Source organism: Eutrigla gurnardus, assembly GCF_963514095.1.
Source record: "Eutrigla gurnardus genome assembly, chromosome: 19".
In the NCBI taxonomy this organism is placed as follows: domain Eukaryota; kingdom Metazoa; phylum Chordata; class Actinopteri; order Perciformes; family Triglidae; genus Eutrigla; species Eutrigla gurnardus.
The window spans coordinates 5828761-5847499 of NC_139930.1; the positions used below are offsets into that span (position 1 = coordinate 5828761).

Genomic DNA, 18739 nt, shown 5'->3' on the forward strand with positions numbered 1-18739 from the left:
GGTATGCTAGGAATGAGGGTGTGAGCCTTGAATGGAAGGCTAACACATACGCAAAATTGTTTGCAATGGTGACATCACATCTTGGATGTGACCTAGAGACATAGGTGACATAGATCTTGTTAAACTCTGGTATGATTTGTGGCCGATCTGTTTGGCAGAAACTCGACTTTATTGGATATTCCTCTTCAATTCAGGTTGCTGTGATGTCATCACTTCGTGGAAGTAGTTTAATGTGTAGGCAGAGACGTGGCTTTACGATAACGGCGTTCTTGCATGATGTTACTAGGAAATAATGCAAGTAGAGACAGGTGTCTTGCGTCATCCTCTGAGCTGTTCCCATGTTTGGAGAATGCAATGTCTTACTTAATTCAGATTTAATTAAATGAGTCAACGGGACTGTTCATGGGTCAACTCTCAACTTGTCTCCCAATGTAATCTAGGACAACAGGTTTCGCAATGGTTCTCTTGTCATCTCTTGTTGATTCGTAGCCCAAATTTGCCTCATGTTTATGGGTCTTTCAAGTGCTATTGACCTGGGATCATCCACTTGTGGGAATATGCAGAGCTCCTCAACCGTGCAAGTAGTTTGGAATCAACAAGAATTGGGTAGATACTACGTCTGGGTATCATTGAAAATTTTCAGATACATATACCTTGAATTTGATATGGATACCAAAATTGCTATTTTCGAAGGAAACCCTCATATCCTCATTAGTAGACCAACTTTGTTTCTATAAAGGACTACAGCCCGTTTCTCTAATATGATTGCCTTTTTTTTTATTAAATATGTAAGGGATAATGCCCGACGAGGTGTCCATTAACAGAAATGAATGGACGACGCGGAGGCGTGAACCGGTTGCTTCCGCGTCGTCCATTCATTTCTGTTAATGGACACCTCGAAGGGCATTATCCCGCTTATACCATGGTCACCTACGAAAGAAAGAAAGAAATATTTAATCAATTAATAATACTTTAATGTGTTTGAGTTAAAATCGTAAGGTTTTTTTTTATCTTTACAAGTCGAGCGGACTATTTAATATCTCCCGTATGCAGGCGTTGCCAAGCAACGTGGCTATAGCGACCCGACCGCAGCGGCAGTTGATCAGTAATGGGAAGTGAGATGATGGCTTAACCTTACGATACGTGATACAAGGTATCATTTCGGAAGGCCAGTGCACTACTTACCGCTTGTGTGTGTCCAGAGGATGATGCGAAATTTTGTTTCAAAGAATTGAAGTTCACAGTTTCCTAAATCGTTTTTATTATATGAGCCAGCGCAAAAATTTAGAACTGTCATCAGGCAATTTGACGGAACGTCTTTCCTAGGTGTACATTAACACTTTTTAACCTACACCCTCCAGCCAATCAGAATCGAGTATTCACCCAGACCATGGTATAAGTAACCATATTGTGTGTTCATTCATTGTGACTGACACAAAGTATTAATTCATTGCAAAACCAACATGTTGGCAACGTCAAAAGAAATTCATTAAACACTTAAGCCCTATTTGCACGGGACTAGTATTACCCGGGGACCTCTAGTTATTTCAAATAATTGTGGAGGACATCTGTGATGTTAATCCTGTGCGACTCAGCCATGTCTCTAATTTGTAAAATAAAAATTCTAGCTAGTGTTTAAGTTATTTCTGTGTGGTAGCCTCATCGCTGAGGAAAAAGGGAAGCAGTATACAGGAAATGGATGTTACGCAGGCCTTGATATTTTCAATCATATCTGGGGGGGAACGTTGGTAAATTCGAGTTAATTGCGGACATCGCTTAAGTCGGGGGGGGGGGGGGGGGGGGTCATTTTTAAATCATGTGAGGTCCCCATGTAATACTAGTCCTGTGCCAATAGGGCATTATTCTACCACTTGGCCCCCCAGAGTGTCTTTGAATATTTATCTGTTTCTGATGTTGCTTGCAGGTGAATGTGTGCCTTGTTTTCTCAGCTTCTGAGGCAATCGACAAACTACCATAAAGCACTGCAACTTGGCTCAGTTTTCCTCAAAGTTTTTCGATACTGAGTAGGACCGACACAATTTGAGTACCAAGTCAATGCCAAACGTGCAACGTGACGGTTCTTCTATAGTACCCCTGGTGCCGTAAGACCAGGGATCATGGTTTGAGACCAGTAGTGGCCCGTTGTCGGTGGCCGATTAAAACATTTCCCTGATTATGCTACATTGTGATCAAATATATGTTGAAATTTGCAGAAAGAGAACTAGTAACATAAGTTTCATTATGATGCGTTCAAGCTCTGTCGGTAAAAATGAATATTGGTGAAGGTAAATTATAACATCTTCATGTGTGTTACAATGTAATCTTGCAAAGTGTAGGTTTTGGCAAGAACCTTAAAGTAATATATTCACAAAAGGTAATCAAATGTTAATAAAGGACTGTATGTTGAAGAACATGGAATGTATTTAGTTGTTGTTGTTTTTTTACCACGTTATCAAATGGGGTATTGAGACTGATGGATTTTACTAGACTGGGTTGCAACTACTACATTTGTGGTATTGTTCTTCTAGTATTGTTACGATTACAAGTGATACCATATCTGAACAGCCCCACCCACTAGGTTTGATTGAGATGTGAGCTTGGTCATTAACATTATGTTAACAGTTTATTGATCTGATCACACAGTGTGTCATGATCATCACAGGAGAAAATGTTTCTCTTTTAGGAAAAAGAAAAAAAAATGAATAAATGAAACATCCGATCCATCTGCAGCTCAAAGATGGATTCCAGGGATTTGTAGTTGATTAGCTCTGAATGAACAAAGTCCCGGGAGAAACCTGCTGTTACTGAGACGCAGCATGTTCTGCACAAATCACAGTGGAGTCAAAGTTTAGAAAAATCCTTTCAACCCTCTCTTAATGAGTTTCTGTGGTTGATTTAACCTGCGAATGAAAGCTCAGATCGTGACCTGAAAGGGGCGCTGGCATGAAGGTCACAGAGAAGACTAACTCACAAGAAAGCTGTTGTTGATGTACTTTTCTAAACCAGAAGCAGGAGCGCGTCTACATGAAGTAAGTCCAGGAATGCATTGAAGTTTGCAGATTTATGGTACTTTATATAACACTTGCAGGTGATTTGAATTGAATAATTCAAGCCATAAGACTGAAGGCAGACACTCTACACACATTAACCCCAGAATTTCCTGAAATACCCATGATTCACCTGAGCACTTATATTCTAATTTGTGCCCAGATTTGATGGCAATATATAACAAAAACAAACATAAGGGAAGTTTTCTGGTTTATTCAATGTAGCAGCTGTAGAAACAGAAACACCTTCACTCAAGATGAAATAGTGGTTTAGTAAAAGGTCCACTTTGACCTCCCTCAGCGTTGTCATCAATTTGCCTTTTAATAGGCTCTCTGCCGATTCTTTATTATTAAAATATTTGAGGCATTTTAAATTCTGGAATTGAGACCTTTTTGGAGAAAAGAAAACACTTCTAGTACCACAGTTCATCTGGTGCAGAGCCTCACATACAAACCTCACTCACCTCCAGCTCTCTTCAAATGCTTTTTTTGTGCAAATTGGAATACAGATCGTCAAGAAAAACAGTTTTGGATGGATGGCCCTTCTCTTTTGCTGTAAGAACACATCATTCCTGAGATTTAGATGGGTATTCTACTTGTTCAGGGTGTTGTACTTGGTTTTCAGATTTACTGATTTGCACACATTGAAATGTGTTTTTTGTTCTGTTACCTGATTTCAGCATGATTTTGTGAAAAAGCAGGGTGTTTGATATTAAATATAAAAGTGGGCCTAAATACTTGTGACTTGCGGGGGACAGTTCTTAAATTATCATTTCCAAATCAAACATTTATTCCTGCGAACTGGTGAATTATCTCACTGAACTCCTCCTGAATGCCTCTCAATATGTTTCTGCAGTGAAAGCCTTTCATCCCATTTCATCAGCCGTTCCAAAGCTCCCTACCTTTCCATAACGTTCAGGCCAAAGCGGTTTGGATTTTCGGGTCGTGAGTGTGTGTTGGAGCCCACTTTCTACATTTTGTAATTTCTCCTGCTAATGGACGCCAGAGAGTCCTAATTATTCATCTCAGTCATTTCAAAACTGCCACCAAGCTTCTCCTGAAATGCATCTTAGTGCATTTTTGAATTTTATAGCTCCTTGTTTTTTCTCCGCCAAGTTTTTAATGAGCGTTGTTTTGCATTATGCAGTACCTCCAGGCTTCAATTTGGCATCTGGGAAAGCTGGCTTGACTCCAAGACTGTGGTCACCCAGTGCTTATTACTCATTAAGCCTCGTCGGAGGGCCGAGTGGGTGCAGGCTGGGTGGGTGCTTCTCGGGAGCTGCAGTGCTCGGAGAGGAGATGTTGTTGTTTTGTCGATGTTCTAGTTGTGGAAGTGAACTAAGAGTGAGAAAGAGTTTGAAAGTCTTCATCATCTGCACAAGGCTGTCTGTCTGCAGGCACACGTCTTCTTTTTGCAAACATTAAGGCTGGAGAATTATTTAAATGATCTCAATGGTGTCCATGTTTTCCTCTACGGTTAATTCAACTTCAAATTTGACATTTTGCTTTAGACTTTTGCCTAAAATCAGATTGAATCAATGAATTAATAACTTGTATCAAGTGTTTTGAAAGAATGGCAGATGCTGACCTTTTGTCTGGTGAAGGTAATTACGTTTTAGCCATAATCATGCAGCGCTACAGTATGTGTGTCTGCGCTCTCTTTTCCTCTGCATGTTTGGTTTACATCTACCCGCTCTGTCTTTGTGGTATTCTACCTGTCTCCCTGCCGTCCTGTCTGTCTGAAAAATGACAGCTCAGAGACTTTTTAGCATGTTTTTGGGCGAGTCTTTGGGAGGAGTTCGATATAAGTAGGTTCCAAACCCAGCCCTGCACACATGCATGTGTGTGTGTATATGTGTGTGCGTGTGTGTGTGGGTGCGTGTGTGTTGGGATGTGGTCAGGTGGTGTTGAGAGCTGTGTCGTGCCAAACCTAAAATAACCTGTGGCGTTACCTGTATGCAGTGAAAACATGCCATTAATCAGTCCAGTGTACACGATGTGCGAGGGACAAGGTGATGCGGTGTCTCATTATTTTTATTATTTTAAACTTCACTCCGGGGGTTATGTTATAAATCTACCATGTCTGTGATGTGTGAAGACAAGGGTTTCTGGCACAGTTTTCCTTCCGTATTTTTGAAAACACCATTAAAAATGTAAAACCTAGAGAATTAAATTCTTCGTGAGTTTGGCTGTGAGCTGTGTTTTGGTGCCAAATAGTTTTTTTCTTTCTCTTCATCTTCCCCTAGAAGCACAAATGCTCCCCTCCTGTAAGGACAAAGAGAAGGCCGTTTAGAAAGAGACGGGAGTGACCCCGGGAATTCAACACATTTCCCCACTTGGTTAGTTAAGCTTTACCCGAATAATGATAGTGTGGAGGCAGATTTAATCTTAAAGTGCTGTACTTGTTATACCAAGAAACTGGTTCTGCTCTGCTGCAATTAACAGGGGAGGAGTAAAGACAGGGAACAAATACAGGAGAGGTGATATGTTGCTTATTCATTAGGTACAGACAAACTGGTTTTCTAGAGAAACTTGCATGCCACACTGCACAATCCACTTTGAATTAGGATTAACTAAACTGGAAGACTTGTTCTTGCAATATAGCAAGGGACAGCAGATGTAAGGTTAATGTACAAGCTCAAGCAAACAGCATTTTATTGAACTCCTAGTGGAGATCTCAGAGTTTCCAAAGACACCAAATACACCATGTGGCTATGTGGAAACAAATCTCTGTAGCTGGGACACACATGAGGGAACCTGAAACCAGAGGAGAGCAGACGGTTATACAGGTAGCTCCATATGAAAGCCCATGTTCAATGTTTCCCCCAGTAAAAGCAAATCCTACGTGGAGATGCTGCTGTAAATAGAACATTGAATTTTAATAGTTTGGTTGTAACAAAAAGTAATATTTGAGTATAGTCATAATTGCTTGTTACCTTTGCTTTACATTTTGAAGTCCTTGAGTGTGCCAGCAGCCAGAGACGTGCCATTGAATTTACAAAAAAGTAGTAGCAACACTCACATGTTCCCTCGCATATTTTCATTATTTTATATTATTTATTCAGCCATGGCCAGAAGCATTATGTTTTCAGGTTTTCTGTCAGTCCTCCCATTCTCATGATCGTGATCAGGAATGTTAAATGGTGACATGATGACATTTTGCACAGACATGGATGTAAACTGCTATTATGCTAGATATTTGTGATATTTATTTTATCTTACTGACAATATGGCAGTATTTGTGTCTTAATCGGCACAGTAAGATTTATGGCCAATGAGCAACTGCTGAATGTTTAAATAAAAAACTGAATAAAGAAACATATGAATTACTATTATTATTTTTTTATTATTAAAGAAACATTTGTGAGTACTCGCGTTTTTGTAAAACTATGTGGTCATGGAAAAAATATGGTGACTGACTAACCAGGTGTCATATTCATGGGTTTAAATATTAGGAATTGAATATTGTAGAACATGAATAATTTCTCTGTCTGTAATGTGACAGTCATTTTGACACTGTTGCCGGGTTACAGCAGCATGCGGGGCGTCTCCTGCTGTTCACTCCCAACTTCCACGATCAAAGTGCAACAGCACTCAAGGTGTCATACCACAGCTGTGAGTCATGGGCAAGGCATGCTGGGTAAAGGAGTTCCCTGATGTACTTCACAACACACACAGCTCTGTTTGCTGAGTCATGACTTGTGGCGTTATCATGACAGCGCCGGTCCACACAGACTTCTGCCCTCTGATAAGATGGAGAGATAATATCGACAATAACGAAACATAAAGAATCCATGGATAAAACATTGATGATAAAAATGATTGTAACACCAGATAGGATGGATATACAGTGGAATGCCAGACTTTGTAGATGACAACAGGTGAGTCATAACTTCAGAAGCAACCTGAGAGTCATTTGTTCAAACAGGGAGAGTCTGCAGTGTCTCATTTGAAAAGAATGGGACACTCCTCTGAGCTGCTGGCTGAGCTCCTCAGAGGGAAACGACCTCCTTATCAGACTTTACTTTTACTGCAGAAGATCTCTGTTTAATTACCAAAGGAGTTGCTGTTAGAGGCTGTTAAAGCTGAAATATGGTAAAGAAAAAATTGAGTTTCATAAGCAGCACTGCACTGCAGATTGATTTAATACGTCCAAAGTGCTGTACTTTTATCTAACTCTGTGTACTCTGTCATTAAGTCCTGAATCATTACTGTACAGGACGGCGCCTCATGCACGTGTCCGTGCAAAACGGATTTTGTACAATCCTGTCTCCACCTGTTTCAGTTTGCAGTCTAATAATGCTTATAATTAGGTTTTCTGAATCTAATTATAATGAATGAATCTGAAGCATTAACATGCTGAATAAACTTGTGCTCATCGCTGGGATTTGATTTCCCTACATGGCTCCTGAGGATGCACCGATGACACCCAAACTGTCCAATCAGAGAGTTCCCTGTCACCGTGGTAACTGCTGCTGCTGGTGGAGAAAGTGGAATATTTAACATCTAAAGACACAGAATTTAAAAAAATGTGTTGGTGGAGACCTAAACCGAGCTAAAAAGAGTGAATTTGGACTAAAGATGGTTGCTAACATATTAGCCAGAACATTTAGGCTGTAAAATGTCCACTCATCGTGGAGTTTTATCTCAGAAACGATTAATGCAGCCTCTGTTAGTTTTCAACAAACGTAATCTCAGTTCTGCTTGAGTAATAATAATAATCTATCTGATCTGATTCCTGCTCCCCAGTGGATGCACCTTTATACATGTTAACAACACACTCAGGACAAACTTTTACGTTTGTTCAGTCCAACATTTGACCATTTCACCATTGAGAGAGAGTTGCAGACATGCAGGGAGGCTCCGCCCTCCTCATACCTGTCAGCTTATCAAGGTGTGTCTGACATGGCGACCTGCCACAGTCACCTGGCCCCACCCAGACACACCCTGGGTTGGGAAGTAGGAGTCCTGCGACCTGGGAGGTGGGAGGACTTGAACACCGTGATCCGACAACCCAACCTCAGGTTTAGTCACGGAGCTCTGACTTCACCAGACTCGATGACTGGCTTCCCAGATAGTTTGTTGGGACTGTAATAGACAAAGAATTTGGACAATGTTTACTGTAGTCTGGAGTCGAGACAAATTCTTGTTTCACATATTTAGTTCATCCTGTTTTCTTTAGTCTGGTGAGTTTAGTGGAACTTTTGTGAAAAAATGAATGTGAAACTTTTTCCTGTTGTGGAAGTCTAGGACACACACGCACACACACACACACACACACACACACACACACACACACACACACACACACACACACACACACACACACACACACACACAGTAAACTAATCAACCAGAAACGCTGACAAACTCTGGCTGGATATTAACTCGCATTCTCTCTCTCTCCGTCTCTGCTTGTCCATTCTAGTCAGTAGGGAGGTTGTCGTTAGGGTCATCTCCATGTACACAGTAGTGAAACCCCCCCACTAACACACACACACACACACACACACACACACACACACACACACACACACACACACACACACACACACACACACACACACACCCACAGAGAGTAGCAGGAACCCCCTGTGGTCTGAGCTCAGTCAGGAAATGAGTTTGGAGTCTATCTGTCATCATGGACACCTCTCTCTCTCCAAATCCTGCAGTGAGTATTTTTAGAAACACTTTAAAGCTCATGAGCTATTAAATAGCATCAGATAGAGTTGATCTATTTAAAGCTTTATGGCTGAAACAATGGGCTTGCTAACGAGTGCTTTTGAACAGTCCTTTTTAAAGTCTTTAAGACGTTTGAAGAGCTGTGACATTAGCAAAGGTCTAGGGCTTATGGGAAATTGTGTTTGTGAAAGAACCCTTTTTAAATTTTGTATTTTTTTCACTCTGGTTACCAACCTTTTACTGATGATATAGTAATGGCATTAGTACAGGAATGTTTTGTTTTTAATTTCATTGAAAACCTTAGACTATGTTATTCTGACAGTCACCCTATCTCCGGATTATGCTTTGTTGGGAAACGTAATTAGGAAAACAAATGAGTGTATATAAATAAAATGCAAAAGGGGCAGAGGGACAGTAACGAGGACATAATTCTGGTATAGCACAATCATCAGGCACTCTTTACTTTATAATGAGATTCTCTAAAAAGAAAAGACTTTGTTGGGGTCCAGATATTGTTATCGTTGTCTTTCCTCCATCATCCTTTTAACAGCTAGAAGTCCTCTCTGCTCCCTCTGACCCCCTGCATGCATGTAATCTTCCTCCGAGGGACTGAAACACAATGGACTTGTTTTGATTGCATCTTATCAGACAACACAGGCTCACTGTGTCATGAGAACCCAGCCCACTCATGTTGTGAATAGATCCATTCATGCTGCGAGCGAGGGAATTAATTGCCTGCTGTCCATCTGTAGTTTGTATCTATATATGTATGAAGATTGATTTCCCTCCTTAAAGATAAAAACGTACATAAGAGCAACCCGGGTTATCCGCTTCGGCACAGTACAATCGCTGTCTGTGGTGGGCTTCAAACTGTGGTGGGTGGGAAGTTTCTACCAGCCGAGAGTCTGTTCAGTAGGCAGACCTGGACCCTGGCTGCCAGCCTCAGAACCATATCCAACGTGTTTGATGTTACACTATAGAGCTACTCTGACATTAAACTGCTGAAACCCACTTAAAGATAGTGAAGGTTTTCACCAAGAAGAAACATTAAACTTACTAGTTTCTCTTTCCTTTTTTATGCTTTTCGGTACAAAACCAGCCCAGTCATTGGACATATCAGACTTTTTGGTTCTACATCATTCTGCCAGTTATTCTGCTTCAGATTTGAACTATGACTTCCACAGAGTGAGGCAATCCATCACAGTAAACACGAGCAGAGGGTCACATTTTTATGTCAGGTGGAGATAAAAGTCTCCTTAGAGACAGAATCACTCAAAAGAACATGTCAGCTGACAATCTGTACTCTGGTAGGACCAAGCAGCAACCTCTGGGTCTGAAAAGGGAAGCCAAGGCAGACATGCCTTAACGTTGCATTCTTTCTAACTGCCGGGTCTTAATCTCTAGTTTCAAGTCTTCTTCAATCCAGCATGCTGCTCATTTAGTCAATGATGGTTAATTTAGAGTCAAATAGACCATAAAGCAGGGTATGATTTGGGCGGGGCTACCTTGTGATTGACAGGTCGTTACCACAGTGTTGTTTGGTCTGGTCCAGTCTGGGAGTAAACGTTTTACTAATTACACTCAGGGTTGGCGTCTTTTCTTACAGAGTGACACAGATAATCCTTGATGATCAGTTGCGTCGTGTTCAGTGATTTTAATTCATGCTGCCCAAAAGTTGAAAGGACCAGAAGCACAATCGGGTACACGGTGGTATACCTGATTGTAGTGCTTCAAACTTTCCACACTATTTAGTCTCATCAGATTCCTGTCTGTCTGACTAACTTTAGTCCTCTGATGTGCTCACTGGAGCACAATAAAACAGACGAGTCCTTCCAGATTGTCTTCATTTCACGCCCATAAAGAAGTTCGTTCAAGATTCCGAGGAGGATCTTTGACAACAGGGTGTTGCTTTAGATCGAGGTGATGATGACATCTACCCACTCGGATAAGAAGTAGAATAGAGATCGCTAGTTGCAAAACTTTTTCCTTTTAATGGGATACTGTGATGAAAGTCGATAAAACATTCAGTCCATCTTTCTCTCTCTCTCTTTGAAGTTTCCAGAGTTCCAGAGAAACCAAGAGGACTCCCCTGCTTCACTAGACAAACTACGGCAGCTGATAGAAGACAACGTTCACGTCCTACGATCTCCCTTCACTGAGGAGCTACAGGTAAACCATGATTCTGAAGTACAAACTGAAGTGGACATAAACCTGTGTTAGTTTATACTAATACTTCAGTCTTGTTCCTACTCTCTTATAATGCATGTCATGCTTTGTTGACTCAGTGAAACACACCAGTTAAGGTTAATACATTTCCTTGTAGTAATGTAGTAATGAAAATACAGTATACCGGTTACTATTAGATGAGATGAGATTAGAAGGCTTTATTAAACTCCAATGGGGCAACTCATTGGTCACGGACAACAAATAAATGTTCCATTTACAGTACACAACAAATAAGTAACACCGTAAAGAGCCATTTGAGACACGAGGAACAGCTGGACATCTAAAGACCACATCGGAAAAGTGTCCATTAACACTTCTGGAGGCATCCTCAGTCCCTCACTGAAGGAGCTTCTGCAGAGCAGCATACAAGAGGTCGCTAGCTTAGATTCTCTGATCTTCTTGGTGTTATCAAAGATCTAAGCTTCCTTATGGAGAACAGCCTCAAGTCTGCTTGAATGCAACCATAGGCCATTTAAGGCTGATGATGTCATCCTTCTTGTTGGCAACATGACCAGAATGTATTCCCCTTGTGAACGAGTCATCCCCCTCTCCATCAACTAGTAGCAGAGACAGCTGTGTAGTTAATTATCTAAGATGAGTCCACCTGACTCATCTTTTATCTGACTGAGGTTTGTCCATGTTGGAGTCTGGGGCCTTAACCATGACTCTGAATTATCAGTAGCCTGACTTTGCTTTGTGTTGATGAATGAAGTAGCAGATGGATTTGCTATTGTAGGTTTTAACTTGGATCTATAATATTACCATGTAACTATTGTCACCTTTTTATGACATCAGCATTTAATCTACTGTAAGTGGACACGAAGAGATCTGTAGGACTGGAACATTTCTATCTGCTGACCCTTAATCATCACTGGGAACTTCTCCGTCTTCTTTCTGAAATCGGATAATAACTCTTTGGTCTTTCCAACATCTAATGATAATTCAAAAAAAGGCTGACAAAATGATTTGACCATGTTTGTAGGCCAGGTCATTGCATTGCTGAAGTAGACCAACTTGCTAGAGTCACCTGAATCCTTTGGATGTCATCAGACACCTGGCTGTGTCTGTAGAATCAAAAGGGGGATAAAACGATGCCCTGTGGGACTCCTGTTTTAGTTATAGTGTCAGACAATTTGTTATCGAGCCTAACAAACTGAGCTTGAGGCAAGAAGTAATCTAAGACCCAAGTGACAGTTGTGTTGTGCAGTTTAAAAAACATGAGTTGATTAGCCAAACATGTGGTTGAGTTGGTTTAAAGACGATGGATTTTTGTGCTTGGAAAAGGTCTCCAGTGGTGATGTCACCAATTAACACATTCACTTAAAATCTGCCCAGCAGCTATTTTGTCCCGCCCTCCATTTTAGAGAGAGTGAGAAGAGTTGCTGCAGCACAGCCTGATGGGAAAATAAAGTGTTTGTTGAGCATCAAAACATGAAAACATGTTCTAGTCATAACCTGAAATATGAGTATGCAGTAGAAAAGGAGCATTATAGGTCCTCTGTAAATGCATTAGAAACATATTAATATAAATCTTATAAATAACATGTAAGGAAAAAACAAAGCGAAAGGTGGATCTATGTTAGAGTTTTACAAATGTTATAAATTACAAGCAATGACATGTTGAGTATGACTGGAAACATGGACGTGGTGCATCAACTGCTGGTGAATAAAATAGCATGTAATGAATTGGATTATGACCCAACGTTAAAATGTTCAAGTTAAACAAATGTTAAGGAAATTCTTTCCCCTAAATGTCTGCACATGTGAGTGTGGACAGAATGGGTTTCAGTTTCAGGAATCTGAAACATGAGGCCTCCAGTAAAAACAGTTGGATGATTATCACCAGTGTCGCAGAACCATCAAGTGTCATTCTGTCTTTGCTGACGTTGAAACTCGTTGCTGTTTTTTTAAGCGGCATGTTTTTAAAATGTGATTCTTTGCTAGAGGGCACAGGGCTAAGTGCTCAACACTGCCTTGACTGCATTCCTCCTAACGGTCTGTAAAGGGATTTGTTTTTATCAGCACTCTCTTTATTTGTTTCGCTTCATCTTCCTTTCCCTTTCTCTCTGGGAATCGCTGTCTTTCTTGCGTTCCTTGGCCGTTGATCTCTCCTGAGGCAACGTTCAGGCCGTGTGCACCTGTTCAAAGTGTGTCATAGTTATAAGGTGAATATATTCAAAAGTTAGTTATGTTGACGTTTGTGAAATGAGCTCACTGCCTACTGGTCACAGTTTTATTTACAGTGTTCCTGCTCTAATACCTGGAAGAAAACGTTCTAATTTTACAAATTCTGCAGCAATATTATCCAATTAAAGTGATGGTTTGAGAGTGATATGCACCCTAGGTAATTTCCACCATGACATCCAGCCAAATACCCCCTCAGAAGCATTTTTAGCGATGGTCAACATTGGTCAAGATAGTGCTATCAGCCAAATGGCTGCTAACGCAACCGCTGCGTAAAAGCCACTTCCATGTTTACTCAGCCGATGCCGTTCACGCGAAGGTATGACCTGATAATACAAGCATTTATAAAAATCCAGCAAAACTTTTTCATACTGTCGTGTGACTCGCGTCACGGAAACAGCTGGGTAGACACGGAAGTGGTGTCTACGCAGCGGTACCGTTAGCAGCCGTTACTTACAAACTTTCAAATGCCTCGTTTTGTGAGTACAGACCCTATGTGTACTACTGCAGAAGTTTGGTAACATTGCATGCATTATTAGTGGGGTAATTTACGAGATATACATAATGTACCAGTACTAAGCCATTCGGCTGATAGCCCTATCTTGACTAATGTTGACCACCGCTAAAAATGCTTCTGAGGGGGTATTTGGCTGGATGTCATGGTGGAAATGACCTAGGGTGCATTTTACTCCGAACCATCACTTTAAGAGCCATTTTCACCTCCATGTTACCTATTCTGATTAAATGTCGGTATATTAAATTTAATAAATTGGGCCATTGCACATACACTTACATTATGCACATGGGTATGGTCTCTGAATGACAAGGAATTAGATTTTGATTCATTAACCTCATGATTAGACACCATTTGATGGGAAAAATGCTATAAAATTGTAAAACACAGAATATAGACCAATTAAACGGAAAACAAAGACTTTAGAAAAATTAAAACGCAAAACATGGAATTTAGGAAAAAAATGAAACGGAATCTGGAAAAAATGAAAACGGATTTCATTGCGCCCTAACATGTTGTGTATTTGTCGGCTGACTGGGAAAAGTACAGAAATTGCAAAGATACGTTTTGAAAGTGTCGCCGTGCCATAAGTTGCTTTGGAGCCCCGAAAGGGACCTGCAGGGAGAAAAAAAGCAAAGAAGAAAACTTTTTTAAGGGGCCACATGACCACTACTGTAGCTTGGAAAATGGCCATATAAGGCTCTGAATATGATGAATTTACCAGACGACAAAAGCACACCGCTGCCTCACTACTTTGCCAGAAGAGGGTTACATTTAGAGAGAGAGAGGCAGCTCTGGAGACTGACGTTGTGACCCAACTTGAATCCAGCCAGTTTAAACCATAGCAATGGTGATCACAGCCTTCTGATTCAGCAAACCTCACGTTGTTACCGCGACACTGAAGGTCTCCGCCGGAGCTACTAATCTGAAGGCCAATCTACAACATTCTATGAACCTCTCCCATGGGTTTGTGCCCTGTATTATTGTTGTTGTTTCCATGGTGTCGGGAGCACATTTACCTGTTTTTAATTTTATTTGCGAGATACCGCTAAAGTACATCAACCATAATTTTATTTTAGATTTGTCCATCAGAGAAGCAAGTTTTTTTTGTACACAGTCAAATGGTCCGCCCTGTTTATTTCCATGTCGCAATTACAGCAACGCTTTGCATAATGATCATAAATACAGTACATGTGTTTTCTGCATTCACTGACACGTAAATAGTGCGCATGATTCTGTGGAAAAAATACTAATATTTATAAAATGTTTCTCTTTTCTTGCCACTGTGATTTTTTTAAAGTGAATAATTAGACTGTTTGAAACTTAGTGGAAAAACAAAATTTGGGTTTTCAAAGGAAATAATGAGATTTGGCTGCTGTGTGAACATGGAGTCAGTTTGTCTCTCACACTGAGTCACATGGACTCAGACAGACAGGCAGGCAGGCAGACAGACAGACAGACAGACAGACAGACGGGCGAAGGGAAGGATCAGGGCGATCGTCACGTTCTACCAGGATGACTCGGCCGGCTTGTTGTCTTTGAGCCCACAGCCGCTCATTGAAGGACTCCGTCACCTCGACGGGTTCAGACTCACCACCTGATAAGACTCCCACTTTATCCTCGGCTTGTCCTCCATTGTCTCTTTCGCTTTTTCTCCTCGTCTATTTTCACCTCCTCTGATCTGTCTATCTGTTGATCTGTCTGTCTTTCTGTCTGCTACTCTCCATCCCTCCTCCTTCAGCTGGTGATTCATCTCTTTCTTACTCAACACGTTGCCATGTCTGACAAGCTGAGACAGCAGACTACTGAGAGCTGAGTGTTATATGGGGACACTGAAACACTCTCCAGGCTAAATGTTATATGGTGACGTATTCAACATTTGTCTGTCTTGTGTTTTCATTGTCAAAACCAGGCGGCAACCTGTAAAGCTAATGCTAAAGTGGCTTAAACTTAAATTATCTCTGCTGGCCATCAGGGGGCGACTCCTCTGGTTTCAAAAAGAAGTCCAATTCTACAGACGTCTATGAGAAAATGACCCTACTTCTCACTTGATTTCTTATCTCAGTAAATCCAACCAAAAACGGATCCAGTAAGGTTCGGGTGTTCGTCAGATCCACCCGTTGCTCCTCCACAGTCCAAATATGGTCACTTATGTTCACCGGCTGCAAAGATGGCGATGGCCAAAATGCAGAACTTCAAATCTGTAGTCCATAACGCAATACTTTTATGTTAACAGGATGTTAACATGCTAAAATGTGAACTTTGTATGTTAGCATTCAAATCTTTTTGGCAGCAGATAAAGTCACTATAGCTAGTTGACAGACATCGTGTTAAGACATAATACTTGATTAGTCGGCCGTTACGTTGTGGAGCTTCCACATGATTTCCAGAGAGTGTGTTACAAAGCTTCTCCGTCGTCTCCTGTCATCAGGGCTTGGTGTGTGAGCAGAAACCTGAGAGAGGAGGACTGTGGAGGTTTGCCATTTTGAGTGAGGAGCTGACCTTTCACCTCCAGCAGCTGCAGAGGCAGACAGAGCAGGAGCTCTGCAACATCCAGGCACAGTGAGTCAATGACACAAGCTACTGTTCACATACATTGGTACAGCGTTAGTTTTCGAGACATCGACGTCCCTTTGGATGGATCAATTTCTGTTTGGGATATCTCTGAAACGCCTGGAGGGAACGAACAACCTGGACTCGAGGATAGACTTGTTAGATTTCGGAGGTCAAAGGTCACAGTGTAGTCACACCCTTCTCATTTTCCTCAAACTTGGCACAAACGTTCACTTGGACTCAGGTTGAACTGCTCAGAATTTGTTGGCCAAATGTCGTGTGAACTTACAAAACATGTTGTGTGCCATAACTCATCTGTTATCTGTAATTATGTAATTATTAAGTGGTGACAAAGGGCAGCACAACCTTTACACGCTAATGTCCTGAAGCTTTTAGAAAACGAAAGGTTAGAAACACTCTCATAAACAGTCAACATGTTTCAACTCAGAAAAATTATCTTATGATTCTCAAAATATAGATCATAGTACTGTAAGCTGGGCATACAGTCAGTACCGTAATGCTAATAGATACAAACCGTAATGCTAATAGATACAAATACATATAAATGTTGCATTCTGGCAGAAATGCTTTGTTGTTCTCTCTGAAACAGGACTGCGTCCTTCACATAAACGGGGACCATGTTAGGAAGTGTTTGAACATGTGAGTAGGCGGCAGCTCCGTGCTGGTTTGTGGGGTTTTGTCACAGAGCTGAAACACGGATGTGGGAGGTTCACTGTATCTCATAACAGCAGCAGGTTCTGCTCTGCTGGAGAAAACAACAGGATCCTGCATGTGTGTGTGTGTGTGTGTGTGTGTGTGTGTGTGTGTGTGTGTGTGTGTGTGTGTGTGTGTGTGTGTGTGTGTGTGTGTGTGTGTGTGTGTGTGTGTGTGTGTGTGTGTGTGTGTGTGTGTGTGTGTGTGTGTGTGTGTGTGTGTGTGTGTGTATGTTCCTGCAAATCTATCTTTGTGAGGACCCAATTGAGCCTTCGAGCTCACTGATTTGTTACTCTTCATACTTTTCCCAATAGTCATGAATGAACGTCCACGCTCAAATCTATATGTTTTATTTTCCTATTCCCTGTTTGGTTGCATGAAAGCGTTGTAATGTACTGTGATGGTGTTTGTGTCAAATGTAATCTAGGCGACCCTCCGTGAGTAGAACTAGAATAGTATAGAAGCTTTCTTCTATGTGAAGAAATGCAGGAGTGTAACTGCACGTCACTGCACCAGACGCTCATACATACCTTAAGGCATCTGCAAACTTGAATGATTGTTCAGAGGGTTAATTATAATGTATAAATCTCATTATGACAGAGACACCATCATGTTAAACTTTAATACATGTAACACACGGTTCCTACAGTAGTATTAATGTAAATGGAAAATAAAAACGTGTAATTTGTAAATCAGCCTTTTGCATGTCACATCACACAGCAACGTTTAGCCACCGCACCTTTGAAATGGGGTTGGGCAATAATTCAGTATGATAACTTCTAAAATGCCCTTCAGCTTCAAGCTATGATGCTCTCGGTCCTCCTCCAGCAGCTCTGGATGTGTCGGGGCCGGCCCGTCAACGTACCATCATTAGATACATAGTGTTTGTTCAAAATAAACGTACAGGTTCACAGGAAACATACCATTTCCCATTGTTACATGCCTAGTCTCTTTTCAAAATAAACTTATTTTTTAAGTTTACTTGGACTTGGATAGACTATTGTGGTTTTGTTTGTTTCGTAGCAAAACTAAGGTAAAACAAGTCAACGTTGACGTTGTCCGTATTGACGCCATGGTATTTGTTTGACCATCCACCTCACCTGCACTTCTAACAATGATGCTGATGGGTCAACTTTTCAGCTACGTGTTAAAGTCATCTTAGCAGCTAATTGCATTGGTAGCATGGTAGCTTGGTGGTAACGACTGCATGAGAACCACCTGTCAATCACAAGGTAGGCCCGCCCTAAAGCATCCCCTGCTTTATCATCTGTTTTACTCTAAATGGACCATAATTTACTAAATTCTGTTTGAAGATTTTTTTTTATGAATACTTGAAATTAGTGTTTGAGACCATAAACTCATGTTTGGTGGGATAATAAGTGAGCAGTAGCCTGGCCATTAAAGACTTCCATTCAATCAGACTCCTTTCTGCCGCCAGAGGAGTCGTCCCCTGTTGGACAGCAGAGAGAATACAAGTTTAAGGCACTTCAGCATGGGCTTCACTTCTCAGAACCAGAAGTTGGTGCCTGATTGGCAGTGAAACTGTTTCTGGACATCAGGCTTACTGGTAAAGACAATAAAAGAGTCTAAAAAGTGAAGTCCTGGTTAGAACATGTCATGTGCAAGTTCTGTGAGAAAGTGAAAGTTCCTGGTAATTCTGAGGATTTTTGATTCGGTGTCATGTGTTGATGGTAAACGTTCAGATGGCAGTAGGTGTCTGCTGCCTCACCCTGTTCCACTCCTACTCTCTGTACTGCTGCCATGACGAGCAGGCTGCCAGAACAACTCTTCAACTGCTCTCAGTTCTGTGGGATGAGAC

General features: G+C 41.2%; 1 protein-coding gene across 3 annotated transcripts in view; it reads left to right on the forward strand.

The window, feature by feature from the left end:
• The window catches only part of LOC311029888 (uncharacterized protein), a 54079-nt gene that overhangs the window by 6601 nt on the left and 28739 nt on the right, over positions 1-18739 (forward strand). For all 3 annotated transcript variants that reach the window (XM_084035285.1, XM_084035286.1, XM_084035287.1), the window contains exons 2-3: positions 10785-10898; positions 16085-16215. The gene's annotated coding sequence lies outside the window, so the exon portion shown is untranslated. The remainder of the gene's footprint in view (positions 1-10784; positions 10899-16084; positions 16216-18739) is intronic.